The sequence below is a fragment of the Typopeltis vanoorti genome, chromosome 11 (genome assembly GCF_054136105.1).
Source record: "Typopeltis vanoorti isolate ZY-2024b chromosome 11, IOZ_Tvanoo_1.0, whole genome shotgun sequence".
Classification (NCBI taxonomy): domain Eukaryota; kingdom Metazoa; phylum Arthropoda; class Arachnida; order Uropygi; family Thelyphonidae; genus Typopeltis; species Typopeltis vanoorti.
The window spans coordinates 59992327-60010820 of record NC_143559.1 but is presented as its reverse complement, the minus strand read 5'-3'; the positions used below and the strand labels follow the sequence as shown (position 1 = coordinate 60010820).

Here is an 18494-nt window from a genome sequence, read left to right as displayed (position 1 = left end):
TTTTATGAAACTTTCATAGTTTCTACAGCTTTATGGAATATTTCAGCTTTGAAATAATGCTGGATTTAATATCCATTTGATTTATATAATTTTGCATCGCCAAACTTTGAAGCCTTTTGGCTCTTTATTTTAGTAATTACCTTCATAATGTTGGAATTGGGGGGGGGGGATTCACTTTACATGGTAATATAAATATATAACTTTGACATTGGCATCAAAGGTGGTATAATATATATTTAGATATATATATATATAATTGCCTGTAAAAGACACTAGAAAACATTTTAGCTTTATGTCCACATTGTTGTTTTGATTGAATAATTGCCGAAGTAAAGGTGTACCTTGTTTGTAAAGACCTTAACATACAGTTTATGATAATGAGTTATTGTTGGCTATTATTATAATATACAGTTTCATACCAGCAACAGTATACTATATTTTTCTCTAATTAGTGTCATTCAAGCTAGAAACGAATAAATGAGGTAAGGAAGTACTATATTAGTACTTTCTTACCTCATTACATTTATTACCTATTAGTACTACATCCAATTACAAAAATTCCATTCAACGCAGTTTTATTTTTCTTGGTGAATTCCATCCACAAAACATCGTAGTATTAGTACCATGAGTGAGTTAAGGGTTCGATAATCCAGAAATCCTGCTCTTAGAAGCCAAACATAAATCGTTCAAGTCTCTTCAGCCTTCTATTAAACCGGGTGATGGTTAGGGTTTATACAAAAACCAACTTTTGTGGTTTTTGAATTCCAGCATTTCCAAAAAACTGGTTAAACCAGTTTTCGAATTTTTACAAAATTAAAAAATATATATAATTAAAACAGTAAAAAAAATTTGTACTTATTTAAAAATTTTTCAGTTTATTTAATATTTATGGAACCACAAAAATATTGCAAAATAAAATATACTTCATACAAAATAAAAAAAACTAAAATAACTAAAATCCATACAAAATATAAATTTTTTATTTTATTTAGTATTTTTCTTAAGGAAATATGATTCCAAAAAAAAAAAAAAACATAATAAAACAAAAAAAAGTATAGGGGGCGTGTTGATGGTAGGGCTACGTTTGAAGAGCTTCGAAAGATAAGTTATTTACTTCTAAAAAATAGCATTATCAGTTTAAAAATTGTGCCAGAATTATAGTATATTGCGAAGTTAATCTGTTTAGCATAAAAAGTTTGTTTTAATTAGTGTTAAATTATTATTTTGATAAGATACGTAGCACATGGCACCAATGAGAAGAAAGACAATGCCGTCCAAATCATCGCCGTCTTTGTTTAAAAAATTTTACCAAAACGAGTTCGTTCAGTGTAATGTCTGCAGGATGTATACTTTTCCGAAAGCGGCTCAAGTTTGGTTTGATAATGATAGTGGTGGGAAAGTGTATGGAAAGCAAGGATTTCAAGTGTCTGAGGTTGCGAGATTGATATAGCAGATGAAATCTATCACATTATGGCTTTCATCTACTACATCAACCATGTGCTATGTATCTTATCAAAATAATAATAGCGATATGATAGGAATTTGCGATGTAGTCCCAGGTAGCATTGAGAGCGGTGTTGAAAGTAAAAGTACAGAGCGAGAGAAAGGGTTGACTGATTTAAAAAAAAAAAAAAAAAAAAAAAATGAAGAGTTAGTTGCAATGAGGGAGATCGCACAGTTGCACAGAATGATGCATAGGGCGAAGTAGCAGCTGGAACGATTACAAAATTATTAACCAAGTGCATCAGCTAACGGAAAGAAGCAAATGTGTGATGAGAAAAATGAGAGCATGATCGGGAGTGTAAGAAAAATGAAGGAGTGAGTGTTGTACGGTGATTTGATAGTAAGAGGTGTAATAGGTTAGGTGAGAGTTTGGCAAAATCGTACATACCTGGTGCGAAAATTACAGATGTAAGTGAGGCTATTAGAACGCAGAAGCAGAGAGTGAAAGAACTGATAGTAGTGGTAGAAATGAATGATTTAAAAGGTGAAAAATTTGCTATGAGGTTTAATGTGGAAAAGTGTAAGGCTATGCATTTTGGAATGAAAAGATTAGCAGCAGTATACCACATTGGTGGAACTGTACTCCAGGATATTGACGAGGCCAATGATTTGGAAGTGTTGGTGGATAGGGAGTTGAAGTTTAGGAGGCACATTGCAAAAGTGGTTTAAATCAGTTCATCAAATTACTTGGTTACTGAAGAATACTTTGACGAGCAGAGACAAGCAAGTTATTGTTCCTCTGTATTGAGCCTTGATAAGACTATATCTTGACTACTGTGCCCGGATCTGGGCACCAGGGTTTCTTCTTGATGGGGAGGAGATATAGAGGTTTAAGAGGCGAGTGACCAAGATAGCAGGTCTATGGAATGAACCTTATGAGAATAGGTTGAAGATTTGTGAGTTGCAGAAATTGGTTGGTAGGTGGAAAAGGGATGATATGATTGAGACATTCAAATTACTGAAGAGCTATAAGATTAATTCAGAGGATATTTTTCAGAACAGGACTGGTGGTGGGAGGACTAGGGTCATCTATGGAAATTGGGCAAGGGTGTTAGAACTAGGTTTTTTACTTGGAGAATGGTGAATAAGTGGAATAAGCTGCCAGTTTGTTGTGGGTGCCATGACTGTGAATGAGTTCAAGGCAAAGTATGATAGATACTGTGTGGATGTTGAATAGTTGTTCTTGACATGATGTTTAGGGCCTCCCTCTATGAGTCTAAGGACTCCTTGGAGTTGCCTGTAATAATAATAATAATGCCCACTGAACGATTATTTAATCTTGTTCTTATTCTAGATACAAAATTGCCTGAAATAGAAAATACTCTCTCACTGGCTATTGAACTTGGTTTTATCGTTTTCAGGGCATCAAATAATAAATCTAAATTCTTTGTTCTTTTATTGGTTGCCTCAAATTTCGGCCTTCATTGTCTTTGGACTTGATATTATTTCTTCAGGTTCCTCAAGAAACATATGAATTGATTTTTCCACGGCTTCTCTTAGAGCAGTGGTCGATATCGACCCTCAGGGGTCGATATAACATTGTTAGGAGTCGATAGAAAAATATAAGACATCATTGTACGGGTAATATTTAATTCGGTTAACTTGGATTACCTCCATCCTGAATGACAATTAAGAGTGAATTGTGGAACAGTGACATGAATAGGACCTGTAAGATGGAGCAAGGTCATGAAAATAGTTACGGAGGCCAATCAAGTAGGCCAAAATGATGTATTTACCAATAAACGGATGTTTCTGGTTCCCACCCGTCCGGCGCAGTGGGAGCGAGATTGCAACATGTGCACAGTTGCTTATTTACTTATACTTACACGTATTCGATCCCAGTCTCATTTTTGCGCATCGACATACGAGTGAGCATTAATGTTCTAAAATTCATCAACATACATATTATAATTCAATAATTATTCATTCACGAACTAAACTTCTCTATGTTGAAGAGTTGGGCGGGGCTGGTAGTAATACCAGTGATATTACTAGTGATAGTAATAGTAATATAATAATATATACTGTATTATACATACAATAAACACTGTAACTATAAAGCAAACAATCTAAAAACTCACATAAGCATCTTTTTTTTGCTTGTCCTATTGTAATTACGTCATAGTAAAATAGAGGGGGTCGATAAAAAGTCAAGAAACTCTTGAAGGGGTGACGTCAAAGAAGTTTGGCGACCCCTGTTTGAGAGCATTGCCCTCATTAATAGTTTCTCTGTCTCCAACATATTCATCATTGGAATCTGTTTCCATACCAGAATTTGGATATATTCTAGACAATGTTTTTCCAGATAACTTAATAATATAAAGTTTTGAAGCTATTAGAAATACACTAGATATCTTTGTTGAAATGTTTTGTGGATTTTGCAAATGTGGCAAAAGGGTTACCAATCCAACTTGTCTTCTTTCTTGAATTTGTACTTCTAAAGCATTTAATAATTTGGAACAAATTTCAGTCTTTAAATATTTTAGTTCGTTTAACAGAAATTCAAATGTGCCTTCCCTTGTTAATAAATTGGCATCTCTTTGTCCTGAAGCCTCAGCTACTAGACGTACTAGTCCCAACACTTTAAGAAGCTCCATGATTTTATGATATTGAGCTTCATTCCACATATGAGAAGCATCAATATCATTCAAAGCTAATACAGCACATTCTTTAATGTTATAAATCTTTCAATCATGGCCTCTAAACTATTCCATCTCATTTGGCAGTCAAGAATCAGACTTAATTCCTTTCCTTTTTCTTGTTTTACATAATTCTGAAGGATGCTATCTCTTATGGGAGATTTTCTAAAAAAATTGCAAATTCTTCTGATTTGGGAAATTGATTGTTCGTAATTGTCAGACAATATAGGGAATCCACAGTCGTTATCTAGAGCAAGAGAATTTAAAAAAAACCCTAGCCATAGTCATCTTCCGATTCCTCACTTGTAACATATACATCGGTTTCAAGTCGATATGCTATAATTAAATAATTAATTTTTACATATTAATTCTTGTATCTAAAACCAGTTTTTAAAAACCATCAAACCTTAGTGATGATGATAATCTCATACTAAGCAGTGAAACCCATTTACCACATGAGCACATTCACAAATATCTTTGCCCAGGTGGGATTCAAACCCACATCCAACATGTAGATAATTGCATGGCCATCTTAGATCAGTATAGTCTATTTAAATCATGAAAATCATTACATTGAGATATAGCAGGTTAAGAAATATAATAATAAAACTAAACGCACAAAAACAGCTTCATTAAAGGGGCAAAAGAAAAGTTAAATATTTCTAATGGACTTTTTAAGCATATAAAATATAAATAACAGTATCATATTTGTCCCTCATTATGAAAAAAAAAAAAATATTCTGAGTAGATTTGTTAACTATTTGTTCATATTGCAGATGTAAATTGATATATTATGAAACATACATTTACAAAAAAGGAACAACTAACTAAAAATGAACAGCTTTCATCCTAGATCAGCATGATAGTGACTGTATGATTATAATAACCAAAAAAGTTACTTTGTATAATGCTTTCAAGAAACCTGTCATTCTGCACTGATACTTTCACAAACTATGTTTCTCGTGAAAGGATACATACTCTCATAGTACATGAGACGGTTACATCACTATAGGGTATCAATTTGAGAAATCCTGAAAATGGCATTTCTAGATGCTTTTTTTTAAGATTAGAATTGATTTTAAAACCAAACAAAATTCGGACAAAAAGTTCATTTGCAGCTTTTCATTCTGTATAACAGTGCTAGACAAAACACGGCTCACAAGCCATTTTCTTGCAAACTTGTGGTGCTTCTCCTACAAGACATCTAACCATTGTTATTTTAAGTGAAAACCCTAAGTAGCATTATATATATAGACAAGTTGTCCTAACATAAAGCACAATTACTTTAAGGCAAAAAATAGAATATACAATGGCAGTTAACACGTTACTTAATACTAAATTGAATGTGTTTACCAAATAAAGTGTTTTTTTGTATTGTTACCTTGTTTTTTTTTTTGAAACTTTTTTTGATATCAGTCATAGTTGTTGGCTTCTTGAAATCTGGTTGCTAATATGTTAACGTGGTTCTTCTATCTTATATGCTTAGTTAGGTGTTCTTTAGCCAACACGGAAGATTTGGAGACCCTGAAGCGTGAATTCTTGGGGGACCCCCTTTTATTTTATTTAAAAAAAAAAAGTGTTGGGGTAGGGATAGAAATGTATTATACTGGAAACTTCATAAACAGAAAAGCAACAAAAAGACAAAACATAATCTGTTTGTTATTAGGCCTATTCTAGTAAATGATTGATATTATTTGACTAACTTACTTTACAAAATATTGTTTTTTTTCTACATTTTCTGGCAACGTATTCCTGAACAGTCTTGTCATATGATAGCGTTTTTGCAATGTCATTTTCTGTTGATCAACCATTGTAGAGTGAAACTTATTTTTTATAATGAAAGCTTTCAGAAATTGCTCTCTGATTCACAGCCTGTAATTAGTAGTATAAATCTTTAAGACAGTTCTCAAATTTGGAAATGGGTCAATTGGATGTTTGTAAATGAGTTGTAGAACTTGAAGACATTGCAAATTTTCATCAGTGTCTTCATTGTAATAGGATGCAAGCTTCACACTGATCTCATCTCAAAATTTCAAACTAAATATGAAAGAAAGAAATTTTTTCCATTTTACTTATGTGAGTCAGTCCCTATAGTCATCTGGGGGTTATCAAAGAATCTAATTATCTAATTAGAACATTTCTTTACTATTTGTTCCATCAGAGTAATTTGTGTTTTACTTCACTCAAAATGTTCACTTTTGTTTCATAATCTGCAGTTCTTTGATTCAACGTTCCTCCAAGTTCTTTAACAAATGAAAATAAAGATAATAGAATGTCCTTCATATACATCAAAACCAGGAGTTCGTAGTTTCTCGCCTGTTTTGCTAAAACTTTCCAACACTTCTGACCAGTGCTTTTTTTTTTTCTGGAAAAAAAGGTACCGTACTCACCATGAAGATGTTATTACAGCAACTTCACTTTTAACATATCCTCCGATATATACCCTCATCGTCTCTAGATAGCTTTTGGTATCAACTGCAGAATGACGACCTTGGAGCATCCATGAGTCCACATATTTGCTAGGGTTGAACTGAGTGAGAGGAGGTCCTACCATCCTGATGAACATCAGAGCAGAAATTGTCTCTACAAGCAGAGATGACCTAGATGAAGTTACTATAATATTCATCTGAGAAAAACCCCCTTCACATACACTGGAAGATATTGCAATTGTGACCAAAGTGTGCTTTAGAGGAAGCAATATGTCCGGGACTTTATTTCCTTGAAGATATTCACGGAAACCACGAACTGCTTCTCTTTCATTTAAACGAAATTTGTGTGCTAACTTTTTAATTTCAGCTTCACCAAATGTCAGCTGCTTCTGGATTTTCTGGCCAATACTTGGAATCTAAAATCTTAGTACATTCAGGCAAATTAACATCATCTCCTTCTAGCAGACTCTTTCCAACAGCCTTCTTTCAGACTTTCAGACTTTTATGGAAAGCAGATGAACTCATTTCAGGACTGTGTCTTTCATTTTTGTGGAACTCAATCCCTTTGAACTTCATGTTCTTCTGACTTTGAAGAGAAATACTGTAGTACTGATCAGGATTTTCAATTCTTTCTTCAAAAATTTGAACTGTATTCTTTATCTTCCTGTCTGCTTTGTACAAGTCAATATTTCTCTCTTGTAAATCTAGACTTAGTGAACTAAGTTCTTGGAAAGCATCACACATAAGGCCCAAACCAAGAACAAACTCGCATGACATTATTTTTCTTAAAAGGCCCTCATAAAGAAAGTGATCTGTTTTGCTTCTTCTGCTGTCTTCTTTTGCCTCCAGAAAGTGATGATGGGGGCTTCAAAGTCTTGCCACACTGCAGAAACAGTGAAAGCTAAATGCAACCCAGTGAGTCCTTAAAATTCTGCCAATTTTAAGAAGTTGAAGTTCTAGAGTCACTGCACATTCCTGTAGTTCCCTAGCATTCTTAGATGAAGCATAAGTCACATAAAGTTTGTCCATGAAACTCTTAAAGTGATTCACTCCTGCCACATTGTTCGCTCTGTCACTAACAGACAATTCAAATCGATGGTTAGCACAATGCCAGAAAATAACACTAGGAAACTTCTCTTGCATTAGCCTCCTTACACCATTACGCACACCAAACAACACAGCTGCACCATCACAAGTTACAGACAATAAACACTCCTTTAAGTAATCTTCAGATAATCCTAAACACTCAAGAAGACTAATTAAAGAGTTTAGAATTCCTCTAACAGTTACATTTGATAATTCGATCAAATCTAGGAAAAGACTCACAGGAGCCGAAAGTTCAGGAAGAACTACACGAACAAAAACATTCAACGTTGTTGTGTTACTCCAAGAACAAAATATCGTAAGTAACGATATTTTGTTCTTGGAGCACATTATATTGTCTATTAATGTTTTTCTCATTTCATTTGCGAAATGGCTTACAATGTTAACCATGCTATCGGCCAAGACGTCAATAGATGTCAAGGTTATCATGGATGCGAAGTGCATATTAAAATTGTAATACCATTGATATTACATTGAAATATCAATGGTATTTCAATGTAATATGAATGAAGAATATATCCCATGTCTAGGCAATTTATTTCGTCTTCAAAGTTGTTAAATGATTGATTTCTCCTCGCAACTTTGTAAGCGGTTCGAAACACTTTTCCTGTTATGTCTTTATTATGAGACAAAGTATTTAGGAAAACTTTCTCTAATGTTTCATTTTTTGCTTCAGATTTTATTTTTTGGCATGCTTTGTACACTGCACTCTCCTTATGATCGTAAATCTTTTTTCTTAATGACATTAACTGTTGATTGCAAGATTCTCCAATATGACTGATTTTACCATTTGCCCACTCCGCTGAAATTTTCGTTCCCATGTGTTTATCGATGGCAAGCCTTCCAACATCACGACACACTTTACAGCCCAACATTTTATTCTTGACATACAGCCACTCATTTCTCTCACAGAAGCCATTTTTCTGCAAAAGTGTCAAACATTCAGCCCAATCATTATCAGAATCTGCTTCCTTTTGACCACGTGGATCTTCGGTCTTGATTTCGTGATCCTCTTCACCAAGTGTATTTTCGGTGCTAATTTTCTGTTTTACAGGATCACAAGTAGACTGAAGAAACAGAATAACAATTTCTGCTTCTTCAGCCTGTCTTTTTTTACTCATTCGCATAAAGTAACTACTTATTGAAAAAATACTAACATAGTCAACAACTTTAGGTACCATTCAGACTGTTTTCCCCCCAACTGAATTTAGCAAATGGACTACACATCATACATAGTCAGTGTACTTGTTAATATTTGTTAAGAGTGCTTTCAGCCCTTTGTCTTCCCCCCCCCCCCTTCATGTTCGATGCATTACCATAAGATTGACCACAGATATTGTCCATGGCAGTTTACAATTATCCAGTTTACTTTGTTAAACAAAGCTATAGATGCATGATTTTCAGTTGGTAAAAAAGTTAAAAATCACTTGTATGCTTTTCCATTATGGGAGTAGCAAACAATAATTGCCAACTGGTCTGGATGTGTCGCATCTGATGTAGAGTAGACAATAATAGAGTAGTATTTAGTATCTGGATTGTTAATTTGATTCACAATTTCATCTTGGACATGTTTTCCCATGATTTAGATAAATTATTTGTAAACTGTTTTGGATAAATAAGTAACATTCATTTCTGTTATTTGAGGTGCTCATATGAAAGTGGTTTGGACCTCAATTAATTTAGTGCTTCCCCCCCCCCTCAATAAAGTTTCCATTGTTTGGTGAACCCCGCTTCTCATCATGAGCTCTGAATGACAAACCTCTTTCACTTAAAATCTTAATAACTGCAATAGCTTTTTTTAGTACTTCGAAGTAGTAGCAAATGTTTTTTATTATTTGTTCAAGTTGCTGGTTCAATGTGTTTTTGTTTAAATTCCATGTTATCCAAGATAACATTGCTTGTGTTCTGTGGCATCTTCACAATTCTCAAGAGTTTTCAGAATACTCATCTAGTCAGCAAATACCTCTGTTTTGAATAATATTTGTCCTGAAAATAGTTTGCAAACAAAACAATATATTACAACCTTTAATCTTTGAGTAAATTAACCAGGATCTCACAACAGTGACTTTTTTTTAGAAGCTTCTGTTTTGTTCTATGTAAAAATTGTCTACATTATGGTTTTGAAAAATCCAGTGTCTTTCATTGAACAGTATTGTATGAAATCATCAGTTGTTACAGGCCATTTTTGCAAGTCATTTTACTTGTCAAAATCATCAAAATGAAGCTGCTGCTGGTGTTTGTTATTGGAGGGTCTGTTCTATAAGATTTCTGTTCTTCCTCATTCGTGTTATTTTTTTTTTCTTGTGCTACGTGAATAATCATTGATATTTGTTATTCCAAGGTGTTTTTACACTCTTCAGTATCAACAAATCATTGAATTCGACTGGTATTAGCTACGTGTTGATTTTCTTTACTGCCATGTCTTGTTTCTGTTGTAAAAAAAAAAATTAAGAAGTTTTTACATTTTGAAATGTCTTAAATCTTCTTTCTTTCAGTTTATGCTTTTGACATCTACTGAGATACTTCTGCATTTTCATTGTTGGTAATTTCCCTAAAAATGAAAAAAATATGGGGGGAAAAAATTTTTAATCTCAGAGTAGCTCGAGTAAATGACATTTTAACTTTTATCAAATACAGTACCTTACTTGCGTTTGCCACATAAGACAACCTCAGCAGTAAATACTCAATCAGTGATTTCTTGGTGATCATTGATTTACTTCTATGATTTTACTTCTATTCAGCGTCTCAATGAAGGTATTCTGTGTGTACATCATGAAACGACTCATAAGATTTTGAGCCACAAGGAAATTTTGACAATGTGCAAGAGAAGAAACTTGATTGGACTTCAGAACTTTCACTTTAGTGAATTTTTGGGACTTCATCGTACGTCTTCCTTCATTGTTGGAGGTAAACCCTTGCAATTATATGTAGTACTGAATTTGGAAATCAGTCACTGGACACACTGTTTGCAGTTTGAATACTGTTTTCAGGAACATGTTTCCAGAATCTAATCTTTAAAGGTACCTGTGGCATGATTATAAATAATAAATTACTTATATTAATAAATTAATTTTTTATTTATGCTGCCCAGAATTCTACAATTGAGCTAGATATTTCTAAGTTATCTTAATCCTTCATCCTCCTAAATCTGCCCCAGTAGCTCCAGTCCCATCATCAGTTAAGAAATGAATTTTATAAAAAATAAAAAAAAGGATTGCTTAGAAGCTTTCACCTTCTTGAGACATTACTTCACCCTTGCAAAAATTTTAAAAATAGTGGTATCATCAAATTTCTGATATATAATATTCTCTACACTCTCAGGGAGTGTAGAGAATATTATGATAGTACAACATGAAAAATTTCCATCATTATGAACTTCCTATCAGTTTTCTTCCAAATTAGTCTGTTATCTTTCAAGACTCCGATATTGTTAGATGTTATTTTCAGTCTTCTAAGGCACTTTTTACTTATCCATCCACCTGGATCTTGGTCTTCCCCCTTTTTTTTCCCCCTGCCATTCCTGGAAACAAACACTTATTTTGCTAAGTTTTCCTTCTTCCATTCTGTTTAAGTAACCATACCATTTAGATTAGCTCTGCTCATACAATCTTGAATGCTAACAGTGTCAAGTTTGTTCCTAATATATCGTTATTTTTTAATATGATTCTGACATTGATGACATCTGTTTTAATTTTTCTCAGAACTCATAATCTGTAATCTCCAGTCAAAATCATTGTTTTATTTCTAACCCACTTCTCAGATCCATAAGTTAAAATTAGTTTGAAGAGACCTTCATATAGCTTTTTAGAAATATGGAGATCCAACTGGGGCTTCTGAGCTGTTGTCCAGTCCTCACCTCATGGTGCAGCCGATTAGCAGGTATGTACCCAAGTACTGAATGAACGAGGATAGGCTAATTGTGTGGGAATTAGCTGACCAACTTATATTCTTATTGGCGTTAATCAAAATAAAAATTATGGTACAATTGACTCATTGATCATAATGCATCAACATCTATATAGTAAAAATAAATCTAATCTGATAACCAAGACATATAAGCATGCCATCATGATCTACATGCTACATTGTGTTGTCACATTGTCATCAGTAAAATATTCTAGCAGTGTAACTTTCCTGTAGTATTTTCACATATAAAAACCTATATATATATATATATATATATATATATATATTACATGACACAATCGGGCACATTTTACCACTGAAAAATTTTCATGTGGATTTGTCATAATTTTGTACATGAACAATTTTTGTAGGTGAAGTGTGTTTTTCAGTGCTAGCTGAACATCATAAGTACATGATAAATTCCTTTAAAAGTTATCAGAAAAAAATATTTAAGTGAATGTGATAAAAATTATTCTCTTGTAGAATCAAGAAATAACTGATAATCATCATGCTGACACAAATGCAGCCCTCTCTGATCTCATAAATGAACAACTAAACAGGATTTAATTCATACAAATAATATTGTAGTAAATCAGTTTATAGATAACATTAATACACCCTTAGTAATGATTGATATTGGGTTACTTGTTATATGAAATATGTATCAAAGTGTAAATTTTAATCTGCATTTTCCTACATGTCATAAATCTTAATTTTTAGAAAGCTTGTATAGAAATGAAACTACATCTCTGAAATCTGGTTACATAAGCAGAGCATGTATTCAATGGATTTATTTATAATACTTAAGAATAAATTGTATCTTGCCCAAAATAACACTGCCAGATAACCTCTCCATTGATGTTGCATTTGTTATTATATACATAAGACTATTGCAGAAAGGTGCAACATCAGCAAAGCAATAGAAACTCTTAATCACACAGTTGAATAAATTTTTAATGCAGATAAAATGTGATGTATCATAGTAATATTTTACTATTGGTAATTTGTATTTAAAAAATTTCCATAAAGGACTACGTAGTAGCCCATTTGTGGTAATTGTAGCATTGCTCACCATTCATTCTTAAAGACCAATTTGTTGATCCTTTGTAAGAAATGGTCACGTTACATTGTAACATGCTTATGTTATTTCCTAGTGCCCTAAGCATTTTAGGGCATTTTTACCATGGTTTACCTTAATTATTCTGAATATTACAGAAATGTTGAATTAGGAACAGGTAATATCTAATATAACTCTTGTAAGATAAGGTATACAGCTCACTTCAGATAAATTCCTATATAGTAATAGTACAATTTATCTATTTGCAAATAGTAATGATCAACATAAAATCTCCCTAGAAAATTCAGCTTTTTTTTATGTCAATTCTTAGATACTTGCCTACAACATTCATATTCATTTTTATAGGATGGCAAAATCAACTGCCAATTACGATGCAAAAATTATTCATAGCCACTGTAAATGTTATCAGAATATGCATGCTTTTATTTCTTGTAAAGTGTAGAATGAAAGGAAGAGCTATTTTTCAAATAATGCATTTAAATGTTCTTGTAAGAAATTTTCTTAACCCATTTCTTAAAATAGATTTTAAAATATTTATATATATGCTTATAAGATTAATAAATCAAATGTAAATATTTACTTTTTTAGGAATATCTAGATAGAAATGTGCTTTTATACTTTAATCTGTTATTTGTTTACATTTGAGAAAGCAGTATATACTTGAATATATACAAATCATCTTAGAAACATTATACATGAAGATTTATGATATAGAATTTTTAGACATGAAAGTTGTAAATTGTTATCTCAACAAAGAAAGGATTAATGAATTAAAATCTTACTCATTTTGTTTATTTGCTATTTTTGAAACATGGTATCCTACACATTTTTTGATATGCCATGCATAATAAGCTTAAAAATATATCTTCAGAACATACAGTAAAACCCCGTTTATACGTTCCTGCAATTTATGTCTTTTTCTGTTTGTCCCATCTTAAAGCCTATTCTCACGATGCATTGTTTTCCTGCCATTAAACAACTTGATGTGGACGTTATTTCCCGTGATTTGCGTTTTTTTCTCGGTGGCAATACCGATTTTCGAATCGATTTCAGCAGAAATCTGCGCATTTCTGTTCTCAGGTGACATTGCTTTCAGCTGTAGTTTCGTTTCCGCCATCACAGTGACTTACGCACATGCAGCAGTACTGTAGTGATGAGCGATACCGTGATTTTTCAATCACAGTACGAATTGATATTGCAGAATTTCTGCAACGTAATTTAGCATGTGAAAGTTGCTTTCAAGTTGCAGTGGTGGATTATCCATGTTAGTAACATGGAAAAAAAAGACAGAAAATGTATTTCGGTAGAAGAAAAGATGGCAATTCTGCGACGTGTAGATTGGCACGCCGGAACACGTGTGCATTTAGCATAAGATCTTGGACTCTCTGTGTCCACTTTGAACACGATAGTAAAAAAACAGGTCAAGCATTGAACTCAATGCAAAACAATCTGGCACTAAGTAAAAAAAAACGGAAAGCAAAAACAGTCAACAATTAGAGATTTTTTAAATAGATAAATGTAAGTACATTGTAAATTCATTTATTTTCAGTTATTAAATTTTGTAATCTAGTATGTACACTCACATACTAGCAGTAAGTCATCTTTTAGCCTTTTTTTAATGTTTTTTTACATTTCCTGCTATTTGCACCCCTGAAAAGCGTAAAAAAGGAGTTTTACTGTATTAAGATTTCATGGGAAAATAAGTATGCATTGTGAATATTCTGTAAGAGATTACTGCAATTAATGTTCTAAAATTTTAGTATTAATCTATCAGATATTTGCATTATAGAGAAATAAAAAATTCAGGTTATGGTTTTATTATTAAGCTTGAATACACAGATCACTCAAATGCATTATCTTCTTAAATATTGTTTCATAAGACTTGACAGTTTTTCTCATGGCAATTAATAAAATTACCTCAGTAGATATTTACTGAGAGATCTCTTTACTAACTTAAATTGTCATGTATTTGAATCATCCCAGTAGTTTTTATCACTCCTGCCCATGAATGGTTATAAACCTATAGTACATTAGTACGGTGAATAGGCTAGTTAAATTGCTTTGTTTAAAAAGTCTTAATTATTTATTATAAATGTTATTAATCTTATTTGTACCCATTGCATATTTAAAGCTATTCGAAAACAATGTACATTTATCTGATACTGTAAATTACTAGATCAAATCTTATGAGTATGCTATGCATTATGCAATATTTAATGACTGTCTTTTAAAGCAGCAGAGTATTTTCCATAATATCAACTATAGTGATTTGTTTGAAAATGTCTTTTTTCATGTATTACTCAGTGGATAATGTTTAATGAAGTCATTTACATTGTTCATTAATTCATTTGCATGTTTGCATAAAAATTGTGTGATGCTTGAGATTTTGCATAATGTTATATATAATGTACAAATGTATAAAAAATAAAATTAATAAAGATGTTATGGTTGTCTGAATTACTTGTAAAATTACTAGGACTCTTCTGAATGGTAAAAATAGTAGGAATGGTAACATTCCAATGCAGATCTATTTTTTAATTCATTACCAAATGAGACCTGTTATTCACACAATACCTGTTCTTAAACTCATTCACTGATGAAGTACTTATAACCACCTCTTGTAACCCATTCTATTTAGGAGGGGGTGCTGGAAAGTTCTATTAAATACCTAGAACAAAAATGATATTAAATTAAAGGATATGAGAATATGTTACCTTCATAACTATGCTATTAGTATGTTTTTTCTTATGGTTATTTCAGTTGCTTTAATGTAATTTTTGTTCTAGGTGTTTATCAGAACTTTCCAGCCTCCTTTTTATTTATCACTCTAAGCAAAAAAATTTAATCCTAACTTCCTTGCTAACCATACCCTTACACAATTTCCAGGTAGAGACATTTAGTTCTCTCCCTTCCTGTCATATACTGAAAAATTCTTCACCCCTTTAATAACTTATATAAATCTATCATGTCTCTTTTTTTTTTTTTTTTTTTTTTTTTTTTTTGGCCTATCAGCAGTTTTTGAAGCCCACTGAGGTGTCCAAAGACCTGTCACAACCTTCATTACTTGCCTCTGGATCATCTCCATGGAATCCAGGCAACCAGATCTGTGTGCAGTAATCCACATTTGGCATTATTAAACCTTTATAAAGGGGAACAATGACCTCCCTATTCTTGCATGTCTGTATACTAATGTGTAATGGGCTGTGCCCTCCAAACATCACCTTCCTGTCCACAAGTTCCTGGCCTCTTCAATCTCTAGCAATTGTGTCATCAACACAGTAAGCAGCTTATAATCACTTTCCAAAGTGCACCACCTTAGACATGGTCGTGGTAAACTACCAGTCATTTACCTTCATCCATGATTCCAGTTTTTAAGCCATTCTACAGGATCCGCTATATCATCTTTGTCGACTATCACTTGTCCCAGTTTTACAAGATTATCAAACAATATTTCCCCTCAAATCATTTCTTATATATCACTGTATACAAATTAAACAGCAGGGAACCGAGTACTGAGCCTTGCTGTACATTACTCACCTTCTCCTCGATTCTTCTCCTTCATAAACCACTTTTGATATCTGTTCATCAGTCCACCAATCCAAATCACTAGCTTCATATCCATTCCCATTTGCTCCAATTTGTACAACAAATCTATGTGGAATACTATCAGATGTTGTTGCAATGTCCAGTAGTATCATTGGGTAGCTATTTCCTTCAGCTCAGTTGACACTTAAAAATGACAAATATAAAAAGTGAGCAAATTACTAAGGAAGTTGCCTCTTATAATGTATCATTCTTGTCCATCCAGTCCTGAATTCTGTCTTTGACCAACTTCTCCAATACTTAATCATCACTCTTGAGATATAATCATTAGCCTATAATATAATTTGCTATTTCTGTCTTGGAATGGAACTATTTTGCTAAATTTAAAAAAATTCGTCAAGGAGGTCCTTGCACATTCTTATAATACACAGGCTGGTACTTGATGGCATGGCAGTGCTCACGTTAAAGTGCAGCAATATCCTAAGCACCTCCAAAAGTCATCCTTCCGTAGTAATTTCTCCATTTATTTATGACAGAGCAAAATAACTCAGATTTATTTTGGCCTCATCAGCTAGCTTCCTCATAATTAGCTTTGACCTTCCATACAGGTCATCTTTTTGCATGTGACGTGCACTGCTCACGGACACACTGGTCACTTTTTTATATATATATATATATATATATATATATATATATATATATATACTCCCTCCACAAATATTTCTGCAACTTCTGTTTAATGATGCTATTCATCCGACTCCTACTTATATATATATATATATATACTCCCTCCACAAATATTTCTGCAACTTCTGTTTAATGATGCTATTCATCCGACTCCTACTTAATTTATCCTCCTGACTCTGGGAATACATTCTAATATTGCCTTCTTCAAACACTCCTTGATCACCAGCCATGCACTGCTGACATCTCTCCCCTCCCAATTTTTATGCCATGATACTGCTGAAAACTGATTCCTCAGCTTGTTATAATCACCTGCTTTGTCATTCCACACATATCCCTTAAGAGAAAATTCTGTATGTCTAGCAGTCTCCAAGGTCAAGACAGTGTGATTGCTTCTCCCCAAGCAGAGGCATCCTGGCTAGATTAGTTTAAATTCTTTGACACTATGACTATGTCTACCATTCCATTTCCTTCCCTTCCTGGCCATTTCATAGTTGAAATTCTGTCTGCATGGTTAGCCAAGTGGCTATGCTCTTTGCAGCCATATGCCTGGGAAAGGAGTGTCCTGGGTTCGATTCTTGTTGCCAACGTGAGGAGCTTAAGGATCTTTCTCAGACATAGCCAAGTTAGCTGGTCTTGGGCATGGACAGCAGGGTTTTTCTTCCCAGTTTATCTGGGGTTTTTTCCTCCCACAAGTAGGCAAACTGACCCCGTGAACACACACGGATTACAGTCAGGAATACTTAAGACCCAGCCATAGGCCTGATTCGTCAGCTATTCCAGTCACAAGCCCAGATAAAATTAGGGGAATTGAGATGGTGCCATACTTCCCCGTAAAAGGGACCTCACGGCCGTTATATATCATACATTACAAAAATAAAATAAAGTTGAAATTCTCAATAATAGTTACTCGACCTGCACTTGTGCTAATTTGCTATTACATGCCATCTATATTCTCCCTTATACCCATGGATTATAGCAGCAACTAATTACATTTCACCCTGTTGGCCTCTTATCTTATACCAGCTAGCTTCAAACTACCCTCTGCATTCCTGTCCTCATTTACTTCTACTTGGCTTCAATTCTATCATTAGCACCCCCCCCCCTCTAGTCTGTACACTTTGGAGTGTACAGACTAGAGGGGGGGGGGGGTGCTATATCCCTTGCATTCTTCATCCTGTTGACCAAAATCTCACTAATTCCTTTTAGACTAGTTGAGCTAACCCAATTCCAAATACTTCTAGCATTTGTATACATAAAGTGCAATATCCCCTTCATCCCACAACCTTCCTTACACCTTGTATTGATTAGTCCACTAATGTTAAGAACCCAGGAAGATACATTCAGCACTGTGTGATCATTTTCTCCCACTTACTAATCTCGAGATTGTCTGGACCCACACTTACTTGCATCTACCTATACATTCTAGTATCCCTGACTCTACACTTCTGAAAAATACTTTCTCAAGATACCTAAATCCATTCAAAGAGAAGCTATCCACCTTATGTATATAAATCCTTCCACAAACTCCACACCATCCTCCTATACACTGACACATTTGCAATCTTTGTTCCAGCTCGCTTCTATCATACCATGGCAAGATTTGCC

At 33.6% G+C, this 18494-nt stretch overlaps 1 protein-coding gene across 1 annotated transcript in view; it reads left to right on the top strand.

The window, feature by feature from the left end:
• Positions 1-15104, top strand: part of LOC150101625 (uncharacterized) — an 84264-nt gene extending 69160 nt beyond the window's left edge. The window contains exon 5 of the mRNA XM_090400515.1: positions 12065-15104. The gene's annotated coding sequence lies outside the window, so the exon portion shown is untranslated. The remainder of the gene's footprint in view (positions 1-12064) is intronic.
• Positions 15105-18494: the final 3390 nt, after the last annotated feature.